Below are 16363 nucleotides of genomic sequence, written 5' to 3'. Positions count from 1 at the left end.
TGTGTGCCTCTTCCCAGACATGGGGCCCCCACCCACCCCAAACCCATTACATTTCAGACACGTCCATGCACTAAATTTTACCTGCCCCCACCCCTCTCCTCACTTTCAGACAGGTGGGGAAGGGTAAAATCCCACGCTAGGGTGCTATTCACAGAGCAGTGGAATAATTCTTGGCAAATGTTTATCCCTAAAGAATGGATTATTTGCTCACAATCCCATCGACGATGATGTAAATTTGCTGTGGTTTCTTGCAACAGTAAGTATATTTGGGAAAAAACATGATATGATTGACCATAAAGTGTATTGAGGTGTCCTTTGGTCATAATGAATGATCTTTCATACATCAAAATCTTTCTCCCTTTGAAGTACAGAGGCAGGGAAGGGGGTCGGACGAGACAAGGGAACAAAAGGGATGGTCTCATAGTGCAACTCTATCCTTTGTTCACAGAAGTTTCACATGAAATGTTAGTTTTGTCCTATGGAAGTATGGTTCCTGACAGGTGCATTGGAAAACCATAGTTTGCTTTTAACATCACAGACCAATTTTTGCACATTTCTTTTCTGTCTCATTAAATAACAGAAAAGTATCTGGTGAAACTTTGTTACAGAGCCTGGCCACACCCTCTTAATATTCACTGAAACACACAAAATAATGTATTTCTTGCCTTCTACAACATTTTCTTGGTCATTTGAAAGCAGTAACTCAAAATCTAGGGTGGCACGGTGGCACAGTAGTTAGCACTGCTGCTTCACAGCACCAGAGACCCGGGTTCAATTCCCGACTCGGGTGACTGACTGTGTGGAGTTTGCACGTTGTCTGCGTGGGTTTCCTCCGGGTGCTCCGGTTTCCTCCCACAGTCCAAAGATGTGCAGGTCAGGTGAATTGGCCATACTAAATTGCCCATAGTGTTAGGTAAAGGGGTAGAGGTATGGGTCGGTGTGGACTTGTTGGGCCGAAGGGCCTGTTTCCACACTGTAAGTAATCTAATCAAAAAAAAACTATGGTTTTCTATATGCAATATATTTTTAAACATTTTTGTGTTCGAATGGGTTGCTGTTTGGATTTTCTTTTCTCTCATATGTACTTGTCTGTATTCTGTTTCCATTTGGCCTTATTGTTTAATCAGTGTCGATTGACCTGAGAAAATATTTAGGAGAAAGTGAGAACTGCAGATGCTGGAGATCAGAGCTAACAATATGTTGCTGGAAAAGCGCAGCAGGTCAGGCAGCATCCAAGGAGCAGGAGAATCGACATTTTGGGCATGAGCCCTTCTTCAGGAAGAAGGGCTCATGCCTGAAATGTCAATTCTCCTGCTCCTTGGATGCTGCCTGACCTGCTGCGCTTTTCCAGCAACACATTTTCAGCTCTGAGAAAATATTTCCATTGAACAATTGTAACTGGACATCTATATCAAGCTACTAAATGTCCTTTTCCTTTCACCATCGGTCCATATGTATTGAAGATAATTTATTTTTTTCGATTAAATTATCTACAGTGTGGAAACAGGCCATTCGGCCCAACAAGTCCACACTGACCCTTCAAAGGGTAACTCACCCAGATCTATTTCCCTCTGACTAATACACCTCACACTATGGGCAATTTGGCATGGCCAATCCACTTAAGCTGCACATCTTTGGATTGTGGGAGGAAACCTGCACAAACACAGGGAGAAAATGCAAACTCCGCAGTCACCCGAGGCAGGAATCGAACCAGGTATCTAGCACTGTGAGGCAGCAGTGCTAACCACTGAGCCACCGTGCCACACAAACAGATTTGTGAGGCTGTTGTTCCCTCAGTTTAATCCAACTCTGCCTTGGCAGTCAAAAATTAGCAGTGACAAGAAAACTATTAACAACAGTAGCAACATTCTCTCTCATCTCATGGATTGTGACCTGGCGTATGTCTCATGCAGGCTTTGAATGAGGAAAATTGTTAGATAAATCACTGAAGAAGATCACACATATTCACACGAGAGAGACAGAGAGAGAGAGATTCACAATCTGACCTCTGATGTATAACATATCTTTACAGTAAAAGGTACTTGATCAAAATGTTGGTGCACTGCATTACCTAATACAGCAGTGTATTTAGTGACAACAACACAGTAATCGAGGCAATTCATCAACTACATTTAGACAGAGCTGAGATAATGCTGCTTGAACTGAAACCTTTGAGTACCTTGAGGCAACTAGTCGATATGCATCATCTCTGATGGAAACCTGACGTCTTGGGATTAACCTCTCAGCTTGCTCTTCATCTACTTTGGATAGATTGCTGCCGCTTTGTATAAAATAATATAAAGGAAATGCTTTCTTATTGAAAACCTGTTTGTGACATCATCTCCACATAATATCACTCCTCAGAGCATGTGTAATTTTTATAATTTGTTTTCCAGCTTGCCTTTTCATGCATTAACTGTAGCATTCCAGTTTTTTTTAGTGGTGATTAAAACAAAAGCAATTAAGTTTTCACCTTTTTTAAACCAGGATTTAGTGACTTGGTGCTTGAGTCAAAAGGGATCAATTCCATTTCCTTCGAAAGTGAGAATCTTATTTTAAAAAGGCGTGAGCAGGAGAGAGAAATTATTAGATAAATCACTGAGGAAGATCACATGAGACAGAGAGACAGAGAAACAAATTCACAATCTGACCTCTGATATATAACATATCTTTAGAGTAAAAGGTACTCTAAAACAGAAGAGAGAAACTGAGATTCATGGGTTAATGTCTTAACAAGTAATCATTCAGACTGTTTTCCTTCTGTGATCCTCCATCTGCAAGTGCTGCCAATATCCTACAACATGAGAATGATGGTTCCCTTAAATCAGCAAAAGCCAAATGTCAATGTTAAAAAATTATGCAAGGGAAATCAATCCACCAAACTGCAATGTTGGAAAATCCTGAAAGATATTTCTTTGATTGGAGGTGCAACCATGGCAAAACAGTAGCAACTCTGCCTATTAGGGATATCAGAATCTGTAATAACGTCAGCCGCATCTCCACAAATCTTTCTCAATGGGAGGCCAAGAGCTACCATCACTAGATTTTCTAGTGAGGCGCATGGATAGGATAAGTAGACAAAGTCTTTTCCCTGGGTTTGGGGAGTCCAGATCTAAAGGGCATAGATTTAGGATCAGAGAGGAAAGATATAAAAGAGATGTAAGGGGCAACTTTTTCACACAGAGGGTGGTATATGTATGGAATGAGCTGCCAATGGAAGTCGTATAGGAAAACAGAACTTCAATATTGCTGATTGAAAAGATGTGCCCTCAAAACTTTGCTTTACATCCATCAGAATAGATGTAAGAATGCCAAATTTCAAAGGAATAATAATATGTACTGCATGAAGGGAAAAAAAGAGTGCTGATTGCTTATTAAATAGCCTCTGATTAGTCATGGTATTGCATGGAGAGTGCACCAGGGAACAGATATCTTCTATTTAAATTAGAAAATACAAGCTAACTCTGGCCAAGCCGTTAGCATGGGTAATGTGGCAGGAAGGAGTTGTTCTCTAAGCTCTAACTATTGTTATGCAGAAGGCTCAAAGCCTCGACATGTTTCTTCCTGTTTTCAGAGGACAGGGTCTTGCTTATGAATTTATGCAGCTTCCAGTGAGCACCATTAGGAGTCTTAAATTGGTTGTTAGCGCAATGCGTGGCACTCTTGGGATTGTTCGGTAAGTGCTGTGATTACAAAGGATCAATGCTAAGAGTTTTGGATCTTTTTAGGATCTGAGGAGGACTTATACACTTAATGGTAAGGTCCTAGGGAGTGTTGCTGAACAATAAGACCTTGGAGTGCAGGTTCATAGCTCCTTGAAAGTGGAGTTACAGGTAGATAGGATAGTGAAGAAGGTGTTTGGTATGCTTTCCTTTATTGGTCAGAGTATTGAGTACAGGAGTTGGGAGGTCATGTTGCGGCTGTACAGGACATTGGTTAGGGCACTATTGGAATATTGCATGCAATTCTGGTCTCCTTCCAATGAAGAGATGTTGTGAAACTTGAAAGGATTCAGAAAAGATTTACAACGATGTTGTCAGGGTTGGAGGATTTGAGCTATAGGGAGAGGCTGGACAGGCTGGGGCTGTTTTCCCGGAAGCGTCGGAGGCTGAGGGGTGACCTTATAGAGGTTTACAAAATAATGAGGCGCATGGATAGGATAAGTAGACAAAGTCTTTTCCCTAGGTTTGGGGAGTCCAGATCTAGAGGGCATGGATTTAGGATGAGAGAGGAAAGATATAAAAGAGATGTAAGGGGCAACTTTTTCACACAGAGGGTGGTACATGTATGGAATGAGCTGCCAATGGAAGTGGTGGAGGCTGGTACAATTGCAACATTTAAGAGGCATTTGGATGGGTATATGAATAGGAAGGGTTTGGAGGGATATGGGTGCTGGCAGGTGGGACTAGATTGGGTTGGGATATCTGGTTGGCATGGACAGTTGGACCGAAGGGGCTGTACATCTCTATGACTCTATGACTCTATTCCCATGAAATGGGTGTGATACAAATCATAGAACCATCAAGTCTGTACCGGCAAAACTACTCTGAATCCACACTGATCTTAATTTCTAGCATTTGGCTCATAGCCTTGAATACAATGACATTTCAAATGCTCATCCAAGTACTTCTTCCAAGGTTGAGGTTTCTCACTTCAGAGAAAGTGAGGACTGCAGATGCTGGAGATCAGATTCAAAACGTGTGCTGCTGGAGAAGTACAACAGGTCAGGCAGCATCTGAGGAGCAGGAGAGTTGAGATTTTGAGCATAGGCTCTTCATCAGGAATGTGGGGAAGGCCCAAGGGGGCTGAGAGATAAATGGGAGGGGGTTGGGACTTGGGGAAGGTAGCTGGAAATGCAATAGGTAGATGAATTTGGGGAATGATGGTCATAGTTCAGAATGGAAGATGGAGCGGATAGGTGGGAAAGACGGACAGGTAGGACAGTTCGAGAGGGTGCTGCTGAGTTAGAGAGTTGAATCTGGGATATGGTGGGGGGAGGGGAGATGAGGGAATTAATGAAATCAACCTTGATCCCGTGTGGTTGGAGGGTCCCAAGGTGGAAAATGAAGTGTTTGTCCTCCAGCCGTCAGGAGGCTAGAATCTGGTGGTGGAGGCAGCCCAGGTCTTGCATGTCCTTGGCAGAATGGGAAGGGCAGTCGAAGTGTTTGGCCGCAAGGCAGTGGGGTTGGTTGGTGTGTGTCCCAGTGATGTTCATTGAAACATTCTGCATATTTCTCACTTCAAGCACCATCCCAGCCAGATTTCTCACCAGCTTCTGGGTGAAAAACAAATTTCTCAATCCCCTCTAAATCTCCTGCCATGAACTTGTGTCCCCCTTTTATTGACCCTTCAAACGTAACTTGTTGCAATGCAATTCTTTAATCCAGCAGTTTCCGGGTTTATAATAATGGCAGGTATATGCCATCATGCTGAGATACAAAGATATATACTGGTTCTTGTTTTTGCTGGATATTGTGTTATATCAACAGTCAGTTAAACTCACCTTTGTTAACAAAACCTGAAAAAGTCTTGGCTCAGCAGCGTTGATGCTGTCTGCTGCGAACGATACTGGATTTGGAAGCAGTGTTCTGTGTAATAAAAGAAAAATCAATTAGTAGAGAAAGTGATGTAGGAAAAGGAATCATTCAAAGGCTGATGGATTGAACTGAGCAATCAATAGGCAATGAAAATATGTTTTGTGCTGAGAGGAGTGTAATTGTTTCGAAACCTTTCCAAAGTGATTCTGTTTGGAAAGTTGTGATATCTGCAATCTTTATGTAAAACTGTCACTGTTTATAATCCAGAGTGGGGGAGAATGGGAGATGGATTTCTTTTCTGAGCAAAGGTGCCGAGACTCTGTTTTTAAATGGCTCTAGCTGCACTTCATGAAGCTGCCCAGAGTTGTTTTTCTCCTAATGGGGAGATAAAGGTGACATTTCTATCGTCAAAATCTACTTGGATGGCTGGGACTTTTCTTTGTCTTGAAACTATCGGATAACCAAACCAAAACAGAATGTCTTTGCACTTTTGTCTGCTTTGTAGACTATACATAAGTAACAAAGGGAGTGCTACAATGTAATACCTTGACAAATAGCATGGCGGGGAACATACTGTGTTGTTATGACTAAATACACTACTGTATTAGTAATGATATGGAGATGCTGGTGTTGGACTGGGGTGTACAAAGTTAAAAATCACACAACACCAGGTTATAGTCCAACAGGTTTAATAAGAAGCACTAGCTTTCGGAGCGCTGCTCCTTTATCAGGTGGTGTTGTGTGATTTTTAACTACTGTTTTAGGTAATGCACCAACATTTTCATCAAGTACCTTTTACTCTAAAGATATGTTATTCATTAAAGGTCAGGTTATATTGCTGGCGAGATACTTGGTGTTTACCTGTTGCAGCCCTATGGCTGTTGGGATTTGGGTGTAGGATTTTCAGCAGCTTGAATTCTAAGTTTCCTGGCATGGCATTCTCCTCCTAGTCATTTCTGGTCTCCTTTCTATAAGAAGGAAGTTGTGAAACTTGAAAAGGTTCAGAAAAGATTTACAAGGATGTTGTCAGGGCTGGAGAATTTGAGCTATAGGGAGAGGTTGAATAGGCTGGGGGTATTTTTCCTGGAGCGTCGGAGACTGAGGGGTGACCTTAGAGAAGTTTATAAAATCATGAGGGGCATGGACAGGATAAATAGACAAGGTCTTTTCTCAGAGGTTGGGGCGTCTAGAACTAGAGGGCATAGGTTTAGGGTGAGAGGGGAAAGATATAAAATGGACCTAAGGGGCAACTTTTTCCATACACGCACCACACTCTGTATGAATGAGCTGTCAGAGGAAGTGGTGGAGTCTGGTACAATTACAACATTTAAAAAGGCATCTGGATGGGTATATGAATAGGAAGGGTTTAGAGGGCTATGGGTCAAATGCTTACACACGGGACTAGATTAATTTAGGATATCTGGTCGGCATGGACAAGTTGGACCAAAGGGTCTGTTTCTGTGCTGTACATCTCTATGACTTGATGATTTTGTTAGTATCACACACCTAAATGGCTAAAAAGACAAAATCTGAGGGTGATGCTGCTCATTTGACTGAATGATTCTACAGTGGTCTGCAGCAGCACTGCTCAAAGGGAGGGTCCGTCGAAATATTTTTGCAGGGCCCACATTCTAAAATAGTAGTGGGTGAGCTTGGGCAGCTAGAGGCAGGCGCAGTGTGGGCTGGATGGCAGAGGAGTAGTGCAAGTGGAGACGTGTGTAGTGTAGAGTGGGTAAGTTGTCCCATTTGGAGTGGGAAGATCACATGGGGGGGGTCACCAGGAACAGCACCAAGTTCACTGCATTTGTAAGCAATCAATAAATAAACATCCATAAGTAAACAAGCAATTGCTTAGTGGTATTATTGCTGGACCTGTTAATTCAGAATCCCAGATAATGTTCCAGGGACCTGGGTTCAACTCTTGCCATGGCAGAATGTGGAATTTGAATTAAATAAAAGGAAAAATGTGGAATTAAAAAGTCTAATGTTGACCATGAATCCATTGCTGATTGTCAGGAAAAACCTATCGAGCTCATAAATATCGTCTAGTGAAGGAAACTGCCATCCTTACCTGGTCTGGGTTACATGTGGTTGACCCATAGCTGCCCTCTGGGCAATTAGGGCAATAAATGCTGCCTAGCCAGTGATGCCCTCATCCCATGAATGAATTTTAAAAAAACACCTGTTTTGCTTAAAGCAGTATTAAAACATTCTTTTCATGTAACAATTTCATGTTATTTGCATAGGATATTAACACTTTAAATGGAGGAGCACAGTCTTTCATTATTAGTCCATTTGAAAATAGATTCAAAGAATCAAAAAGGTTTGAGAACTAGAAGTTTAGTGTTTGAAAATTCTTCAGTATTCCCAAAGAGGTCATTCCCATTTGGTGACAGAGCCGTAACATTGGACCTCTGCTTTGTTCATTGCTCACAGATGCTGCAATCCTTCCCAAGGTTTGCACTGCCCTCAAACTGCAAGGCGCCTGTGCAGTCTCCTGTTTCCAACAGATGCTGTGACCTTAATGCCCTCAAACACTTGTCAGACTGCCTTGTTTCCTCTTGCCCACAAGACAAGACAGATGACGATGCCTTGGTCAGAGTAATCTTGCTCGCTAATCCTGCCATATTTCTCCAGCTCTGCCTGTCTGTTGTAACAGCCATCCGGAGAAAGGTTTGTATTTAATGATTGCTTACACTGATAAAGAATGACATGAATCAAAGAACTCGGTGTTCTTTATTCAATTACATCTTTTATAAAAATGTGAGTGACTTCTGGACTTCCCTTTGGGTGAAGGTGGAGTGCAAATCTAAGGCTGCAGTATACAATATCTTCATCTTTCACTTCAGACATCCCAATTAGCTTCTTTAAAAGCTTACTTTCATTTTCAAAAGATACAATTAAGTCCTAAAATAGTGCCAGTCACGTTTTGTTAATCATTGGAGTGTGCTGATTTCACTTTTCATTGGTCTTCAGAGATTAGAAGCTGCAGGGAACAAGTTGCGTTCATAAGGTAAGCAAATCAATTGTAAAGAAATAAACATGCTCCCTCCTCAGTCAGTTCCCTGAAATATGTTCCAAGCATCAAGTTATGGTCTTGTGTGCTCAGATCAACACAAGCAATACTCTATAAATAAAATAAAACCATGCTTTAATATTAATAAATATAATGTTTTCAAAACTTCTTTTTTCACACAGGTCCATCATTTTATGCCAGTAAGCATAGGAGGGATTGAGAAGAAATGAGCCGTGTTAGTTTTAAATTGCATCCTTTATCAGCAGAGCAGTGTGTGCGGTACACTGTGTATGACAGAGCCAGAAATAATTCAGTGACTTTCTTTATTTACTTTGAGATCTTTTCGTTTCCCCATCTCTCCAGAAAGAGTTGCCTTCTTGCTGAGGTATAGTTTTAGTACCACGCCGACGTGCTCATTATTCACATGTTAGCCGTGATGCTGAGCACTAGTCGACTCTTCAACCCAAGCATATTCTACAGCCTTTATCCTCATCCTGAATTTGCAGACACGATGCCAAGCAGTTAATGGGCAATGGTCAGTAGCAGAAAGTCTGGCCAATTCCATGCATTCTGGAAGTGGAACAGACTTATCCTGCAACCACGGCCTACACTTTGCACTCGTTTCTGATTTGGAAAGCTATGGGTTCAAATCCTAGTCCAGAGACTTGAGTCTACAAGGCTGATGCTTTAGCGAAGGAGTGCTGCACTTTTGTAGAAGATATCTATTGGAAAACTGTGTATACTAAGGCAGTTTTCTCTTTCAAGCATATCTTAAAGACCCCATTTTGAAGCATAAGTGTTGTTCCATGACTTAGCCAATATTTATCCTCAATCCCCTGAAGATCTCCACCATCTACATAAAGACCATTTTTTTAAAAAAGTCTTGCTATAAGTAAAGGACTGTTTTAAAACCAAGGATTATGGGAGGAATTTTAAGAAGTTGGTCTAACTCATTGTATGTCATGTTTACATTGCTGCTTTGTTCAAGCAGAAAGGGGAGGCTGTTTGTAGGTCAGCCAGCACCAGCAGGCACATACAAAGTGAGATTTGGCTAGCAACACGTTGCTGATTGGATGGTGGACTTGTGACCAGTTGTGTACGACAATGACCATCCATGTGGCAACTACTATCTGATTGGCTGATGGGTAGCTGAATAGCTCATCGGTGTGCATGATACTGGTAGAAGCTCTCACATTCCTTAAAGATCAGATGGTATGTGTGTGTGTCCTTTTCTCCAGTAAATTATCTTAAGCCTGAAAAAAGAGCATTTCTTTTCCCTTATCAGTTGCTGTAAGGTGTGACCTTTGACCGGGAACTTAGAGACTTTGCCATTACTGTACCAATCACCCGCCTCCTTCAAAAAACCAAAAAGAACCCAGAGGAGAGGGATTAAAGAACAAAATATTCTGGCAAGCTGAAGGGTTGGGACAGTGGCTCAGCGATTAGCATGGCTGCTTCACAGTACCAGGGACCTGGGTTTGATTCCAGCCTCTAGTGACTGTCAGTGTGGAATTTGCATGTTCTCTCGTATCTGTGTGGGTTTCCTCCGGGTACTCTGGTTTCCTCCCACAGTCCAAAGATGTGCAGATTAGATGGATTAGCCATTCTCAATTGCCCGTCATCCAGGGATGTGCAGGCTAAGTGGGTTTGCCATGGGAAATGCAGAATAATGGGTGGGATGCTCTTTAGAGGGTCAATGTGGACTCAATGGGCCAAACGGCCTGTTTTTATACTGCAGAGTTTGTGTGATTCCATGATTATCTTAGTGACCCTGTGGAATGGAATCATTGAACTTTTTTTTCCCTCCAGCCATAACACAATTGTTAAAAAAATCTGTAGGTCTCTGTCTTTATATGTACGTAAGGTTGTTTTCAAAGGGAGTTGGTGTTTTAACTCATAGATTTATATATCAACAGTTCATAGTCATTTCTCTGTAGTTAAAATCTATTCATTTGTAAATTAATAGATATTCTTTTACAGTGCAGAAATCTAGTACATTAATCTGGGTATACTTGGCAGGTAAATTGGGGACTTTACATCCTTTGATAAAATTATTTATTTATATATTATCTTTGGAATAGCAGTATTGATTTTCAGTATGCTACTCCAGTGAGGTGTAAGAAAGGAACAAGTCAAGACTATGATGGAATGCTCTCCATGTGCTTGGATAAGTTCAGCTCCAATACACTCAAAAAGGTTGACACCATCCTGAACAAAAGATCACTTGACTGGCACCCCATCCAAAACCTTCAACATTGACCACTGCACCACTGCACCACTGGCACAGAGCAGCTGTTGTGTGTATGATGTACAGTAACACATCCAGGGTCTTTCAACAGCACTTTCTAGAACATCTAGAACATCTAGAATCATTGAATCCCTGTAGTGTGGAAATAGGCCCTTCAGACCAACAAGTCCACACTGACCCTCCAAAGAGTAATCTAGAAGAGCAATCGCAACTGGTGCAGATTCCCCTTCATACCATGCACCAACCTGACTTTGAAATGTGTCATTGTTCCTTAGTGTTGCTGGGTCAAAATCCTAACAGTAGTGTCGGTGCAGCACATGGACTGCAAAAACAATTAAAGAAAAGCAATATATTCTGGCCCAATCAGTGATGCTTACATTTCATAAATGAATTTTTAACAATGACTCTCATGTGATACCCATCATTGCTTTTCCGTAGAATCTTGTGGAGTGCTAATTGGCTGCCATCTTTCCTACCTTAGGACAGAGGGTACACTTTGAAAGCACTTCATTGGCCACGAGGGTTTTGAGAAGTCCTGAAGTCAGGAAAGCTGCTATATAAATGCAAGTCTTTTCCATGTATCTCTGTTCTCCTTGGCCCAGCCTTGGGTATTCCCTCCCGAGTCGTGTGATTCATGAGATTAAACTAAGCACAAAGTTTGAACTCAGGGACTATCTTGTTATTATAGGTCAGCCACTCACTGAATAAACTTGCTGATCTTTTTGTTATTTTAGTCTCGAGGTGAGGCAGGGGGGAGGGAGGCTGCGTGAGGGCTGACATCTTTTGTGAACTTGCTGTAAACTGTCTCTGTGACATTTCACTGCCACATACCATCATGGTGTGCCAAACAGCAAAGATTGCAAGTTAGTGCCTGCAGTTTGCTCGGCTGGTGACCTATTTTAAATGAATTGCTTGCAGAAATGGTTGGGCATCAAGCATCGTTCATCTCCGCAGGGGTGGCCTGGTAAATTCAGTCAGGCCTTGTGCACTTTGCAGCTGAAAGAGAAAATCAGCACAGACCCCTCTTACAGTCAAGGGGGAATATTGGTGCTGAGTCTAACCTGAGGGTCGCCACACTTTAAGGAAAAGGCAACATTGCAAAAGCAGGGTCTTTGCAGTGACTTTAGAAGGACCAGGAATTAGGTTCCTGCTGTGAATGTCAACCTGATGCACAAACCAACTTGGCTGAGCTAATCCACTGTCCAGTAGCTGCTTGTCCTGGTGCACAATATCATCCGGACTGTCTGACCAAGCAATGGAGTCTTCAACTATGTGACCTAAATACAGCGGAAAACTCATTTCTTCACCAAATGGATAATAAAATCATTTCCCTCATTTCATCTGGAATGTGCTGCCTGAGAGCATGATGAAGGCAGATTCAGCTGAAACATTCAGGCGGTCACTGGATTGTGATCTGATATGAAAGCTACAGGGAGAAAGCTGATCAATGAAATAAGAATGAACTGCCCTTAAAGAGGGCCAGAGCTGGCATGACGGCACAAATGGCCTCCTGTGCTGGGGCACTCTATAAATTTTTAACAAAACATGACCAGCTGTGATGAGCTTAGAATGGTGTTTGGTTGGACAGAGTAGGGGAGGCAGGGCTGCAGGGTGTGGGTAATGAAGATTCAGCAAGTGCACCTCATTGAGATAATGTCAGGAAGAACATTGATAAACAACCATGTGTCAACATTTAGGGTCTTATGATTTTTCCAATATTCCCTCAGTACTGCACGGAAAATTCAGCCTGGGTGTGTTCAAGTCTCTGAGATGAGACCTCAACCCAAAACGTTTTCATCCTGAGTCAATTTTGCTGCTGGCTGGCATGACAGACAAAGTGGATAGAGTCCAGCAAGGGAATAATGTTCTCAAATTCTGTCAGGAATGATAATAAACCTTTAATGTATAGACTCATGGGGGAGGTCAGTGAATCAAATAGTCAGATCCTATTAATAACTGTGGTGATGGCATTGTGTTACAGTTCATTCAGAGAATCTGAGTTGCTATGGCAACATTAACTTTGATACAGATGCTGTAGTCTGGAGCCATGGATAATGATGGTCAAGGCTCCAATTCTTTCAATCATGTGGCTAACCCACTCATACCTCCTGCCTTTGGTGTGAATTGGAAGGACATGCAGGCTGGTACTCCAAGTATTTGGCTACTTTAGGAACAAACCTCTCTTGGTCATCACACCCAGGGGTGGACATTAACGGTCTTTTACAAAGTGAACCACCATTTTTTCACTTGGCCACATTTCTTTAGTTTCTCCCCTTTTATTTGGAGTTGCCACAATGCTAATCTAACCCTTCTCCATACACTCTTGCCTATTGGATACAAAGCCTTGACAACTCCTCACGGGATTTTGTGACCCATTGAGAAGGTGAGTTCATTCTGAACACTCACTATTCACAGGGTCAATACACAATCTAATGACTGAATCAAAGCGTGCTCCAGACATGCCTGCCTGGTGAAAACACATTAATACAAAACGCTGACCAGATTCAGCACATAACAAGAACTACTATTTACTACAAATAAAGGAATTCTAATCATAAGGAACAGCTATGAACTATCAGCACAGAGACATAAATGAATAAAGGTAGTAGCACTCCGAACATGTCTGAAGAAATATCAGACTTTACACATTTTATCACCCATGCCACCAATATACCCTCAAGAAGTTTTCTTCAGTCTATCCCTCCCGTAATATTTAGCACCAGTGCCAGGGTCCATGCTGGGTTGCGGAATCCTACCCTATACTAGAGTCCATTCGGCTTCAAGATCTGGCCAGGCACTACTGGGTATCTTTCTAGGTCCACTACTTATCATTATTTATATAAATGATTAGGATATGAGCATAAGAAGTATAGTTAGTAAGTTTGCAGATGACACCAAAATTAGAGGTGTAGTGGGCAGAGAAGAAAGTTAACTCAGATTACAACAGGATCTTGATCAGCTGGGCCAATGGGCTGAGGGGTAGCAGATGAAGTTTCATTTAAATAAATGCAAGGTGTTGCATTTTGGAAAAACAAAGCAGGGCGGGATTTATACACTTAGAGTCATCGAGATGTACACATGGAAACAGACACTTCGGTCCAACCTGTCCATGTCGACCAGATGTCCCAACCCAATCTAGTCCCACCTGCCAGCACCTGGCCCATATCCCTCCAAACCCTTCCCATTCATATACACATCCAAATGCCTCTTAATGGTTAGGTCCTGGGGAGTGTTGCTGAACAGAGACCTTGGAGTGCAGGTTCATAGCTCCTTGAAGAGTGGAGTCGCAGGTAGATAGGATAGTGAAGGCGGCGTTTGGTATGCTTTCCTTTATTGGTCAGAGTATTGAGTACAGGAGTTGGGAGGTCATATTGCAGCTGTACAGGACATTGGTTAGGCCACTGTTGGAATATTGCGTGCAATTCCGGTCTCCTTCCTATCGGAAGAATGTTGTGAAACTTGAAAGGGTTCAGAAAAGGTTTACAAGGATGTTGCCAGGGTTGGAGGATTTGAGTTTTTGGGAGAGGCTGAACAGGCTGGGGCTGTCTTCCCTGGAGTGTCAGAGGCTGAGGGATGACCTTATAGAAGTATATAAAATCATGAGGGGCATGGATAGGATAAATAGACAAAGTCTTTTCTCTGGATTGGGGGAGTCCGGAACTAGAGGGCATAGGTTTAGGGTGAGAGAGTAAAGATATAAAAGAGAGCTAAGGGACAACTTTTTCACGTAGAGGATGGTACGTGTATGGAATGAGCTGCCAAAGGAAGTGATGGAGGCTGGTACAACTTAAAAGGCATCTGGATGGATATATGAATAGGAAGAGTTTAGAGGTATATAAGCCGGGTGCTGGCAGGTGGGACTAGATTTGATTTGGGATATCTGGTTGGCATGGATGAGTTGGATCGAAGGGTCTGTTTCCATACTGTACATCTCTATGACTCTAATTCCCAAAGGTGCTGAGTGCCTCCTTGCCAGAGGAAGTACACCCTCTTGGCGTGACCTCATGCGGGTGTGAGGGCATAAGCAGCTCATCACCTCACACGGGCCCCACAGGGTAGAGGATAGCTGTTACTGCCAGCAACTAGGTGGCCTCTCCATGACTAGGCTGCATGGTAATCTCTGAAGGATGGGCCTGTGTGAGGCAGCTGGGAAAGAGCAGGCAGGGAGTCAGGAGGCTGTGGGGGAGTTTTACTGATCACTGCTTGTCTCCATTCCTACTATCACATAATAAATACAAGTAAATAAATGATGTTTATGAGCAATCTATTCAGCTGAACAAAGGTGGGTGTGCGCGTAAATTGTTTGTCCCATTGACGTGTACCTTGATACTGAATAGGGCTGGGAACCACTGCTTTAAGAAAAGAAATCTACTGTCCTTACCTGCTCCGGCCTACATGTGACTCCAAATCCACAGCAACACAGTTGTCTCTTCACTGACTTCTGGGCAGTGAGGGATGGACAATAAATGCAGACCTTACACCCACATCCCATGAATGAATGATTGAACGAAAGGGGAATCGCTGTGTTTGTTGTAGCGCTGGTTCAATGACCTCAGTGACAATTGTACAAGGTCTCATACTGAGCAGCTAAAGGACAAACATGGAACAAAGGATTGGTCCAGAGGAAGTAAAAATGGCAACAGCAGAATTGTTCTGAACAGCTGCTGTATGATAAATTGGGACAGGGATTCTGAACTGAAGCTGTTCATCAGCTTTTCTTAGCTTTGGGCTGTTGCATGTATATATAGGGAGATCTTTCCTCTCACATTCTTTCTTAATTTGGTGAATCGGTGAATGGCAAAGCACAAAATGAGGGGGGGGGTGTGTGCGGAGTGCAAGAGGGGGTACTCCTCGCAGTCTACGCTATGACTTTCAAGTCAAATATAATGATCAGATGGATTAACTGCAGTTAACAAAATGATGGGGGTGAAGGTAGCCCCCACTCAGGCAATATTTAACTTTGACTATCTCCCCCACCCCACCTCCAGCAGAAAGCTCCTGCCCCCACAGTCGCCTGCTCAGAGCTTGGAACAGCAGTGTCTGTACCTTGTCAACTGCCTTTTGAGTAATGGGAGGGTCATCGCAGAGACCCTGTGAGAAATGAAAACATCGCAGCAAATGGATATAAAACAAGAGCCTAGCTGTAAATCCCAGTGAGAAACACCTGTCACAGAATCTCCAGACAGGAAACTCGAGCCAACATCAGTGATTGCTTGCACGGAGTTGGAATTACTGCAAAAAATCAACAGCTGAGTTTAGATTGTTAAATAAACTAAAGCATTACCATGACTTACTGTGGAGGTTGGGATGCTAAAACTTTTCCAGATAAGTGAATGCACTTGTTCATATCTTCTCAGGCACTTTATAATCAGCATACTAACAATCAACCACATCCCCTCCATTCCTCGAATGTTCAATAAGTCCTAGAGTGGGAGTCAGACCAGAGAAGGTCATCATTTCCAGCTCAGAGGCAGTTTGGAATACACTATCTACTGAGCCACAAGACTTCCACTAAACAGTCATTAAACAGTGTGAACTGCTGTGAAACATATGGGGTTATGT

The 16363-nt window shown here is 42.6% G+C and overlaps 1 long non-coding RNA gene across 1 annotated transcript in view; it reads right to left on the bottom strand.

Moving 5' to 3' along the window:
* Positions 1 to 15280, bottom strand: part of LOC132830007 (uncharacterized) — a 67292-nt gene extending 52012 nt beyond the window's left edge. The window contains exons 1-2 of the long non-coding RNA XR_009646302.1: positions 15183 to 15280; positions 5504 to 5588 (exon numbers count right to left, since the gene is read on the bottom strand). This is a non-coding gene — a long non-coding RNA (uncharacterized LOC132830007). The remainder of the gene's footprint in view (positions 1 to 5503; positions 5589 to 15182) is intronic.
* Between the last annotated feature and the right edge of the window lie 1083 nt (positions 15281 to 16363).

Source organism: Hemiscyllium ocellatum, chromosome 30 (assembly GCF_020745735.1).
Source record: "Hemiscyllium ocellatum isolate sHemOce1 chromosome 30, sHemOce1.pat.X.cur, whole genome shotgun sequence".
NCBI lineage: Eukaryota > Metazoa > Chordata > Chondrichthyes > Orectolobiformes > Hemiscylliidae > Hemiscyllium > Hemiscyllium ocellatum.
This window is presented reverse-complemented; position numbering and strand designations above follow the sequence as displayed.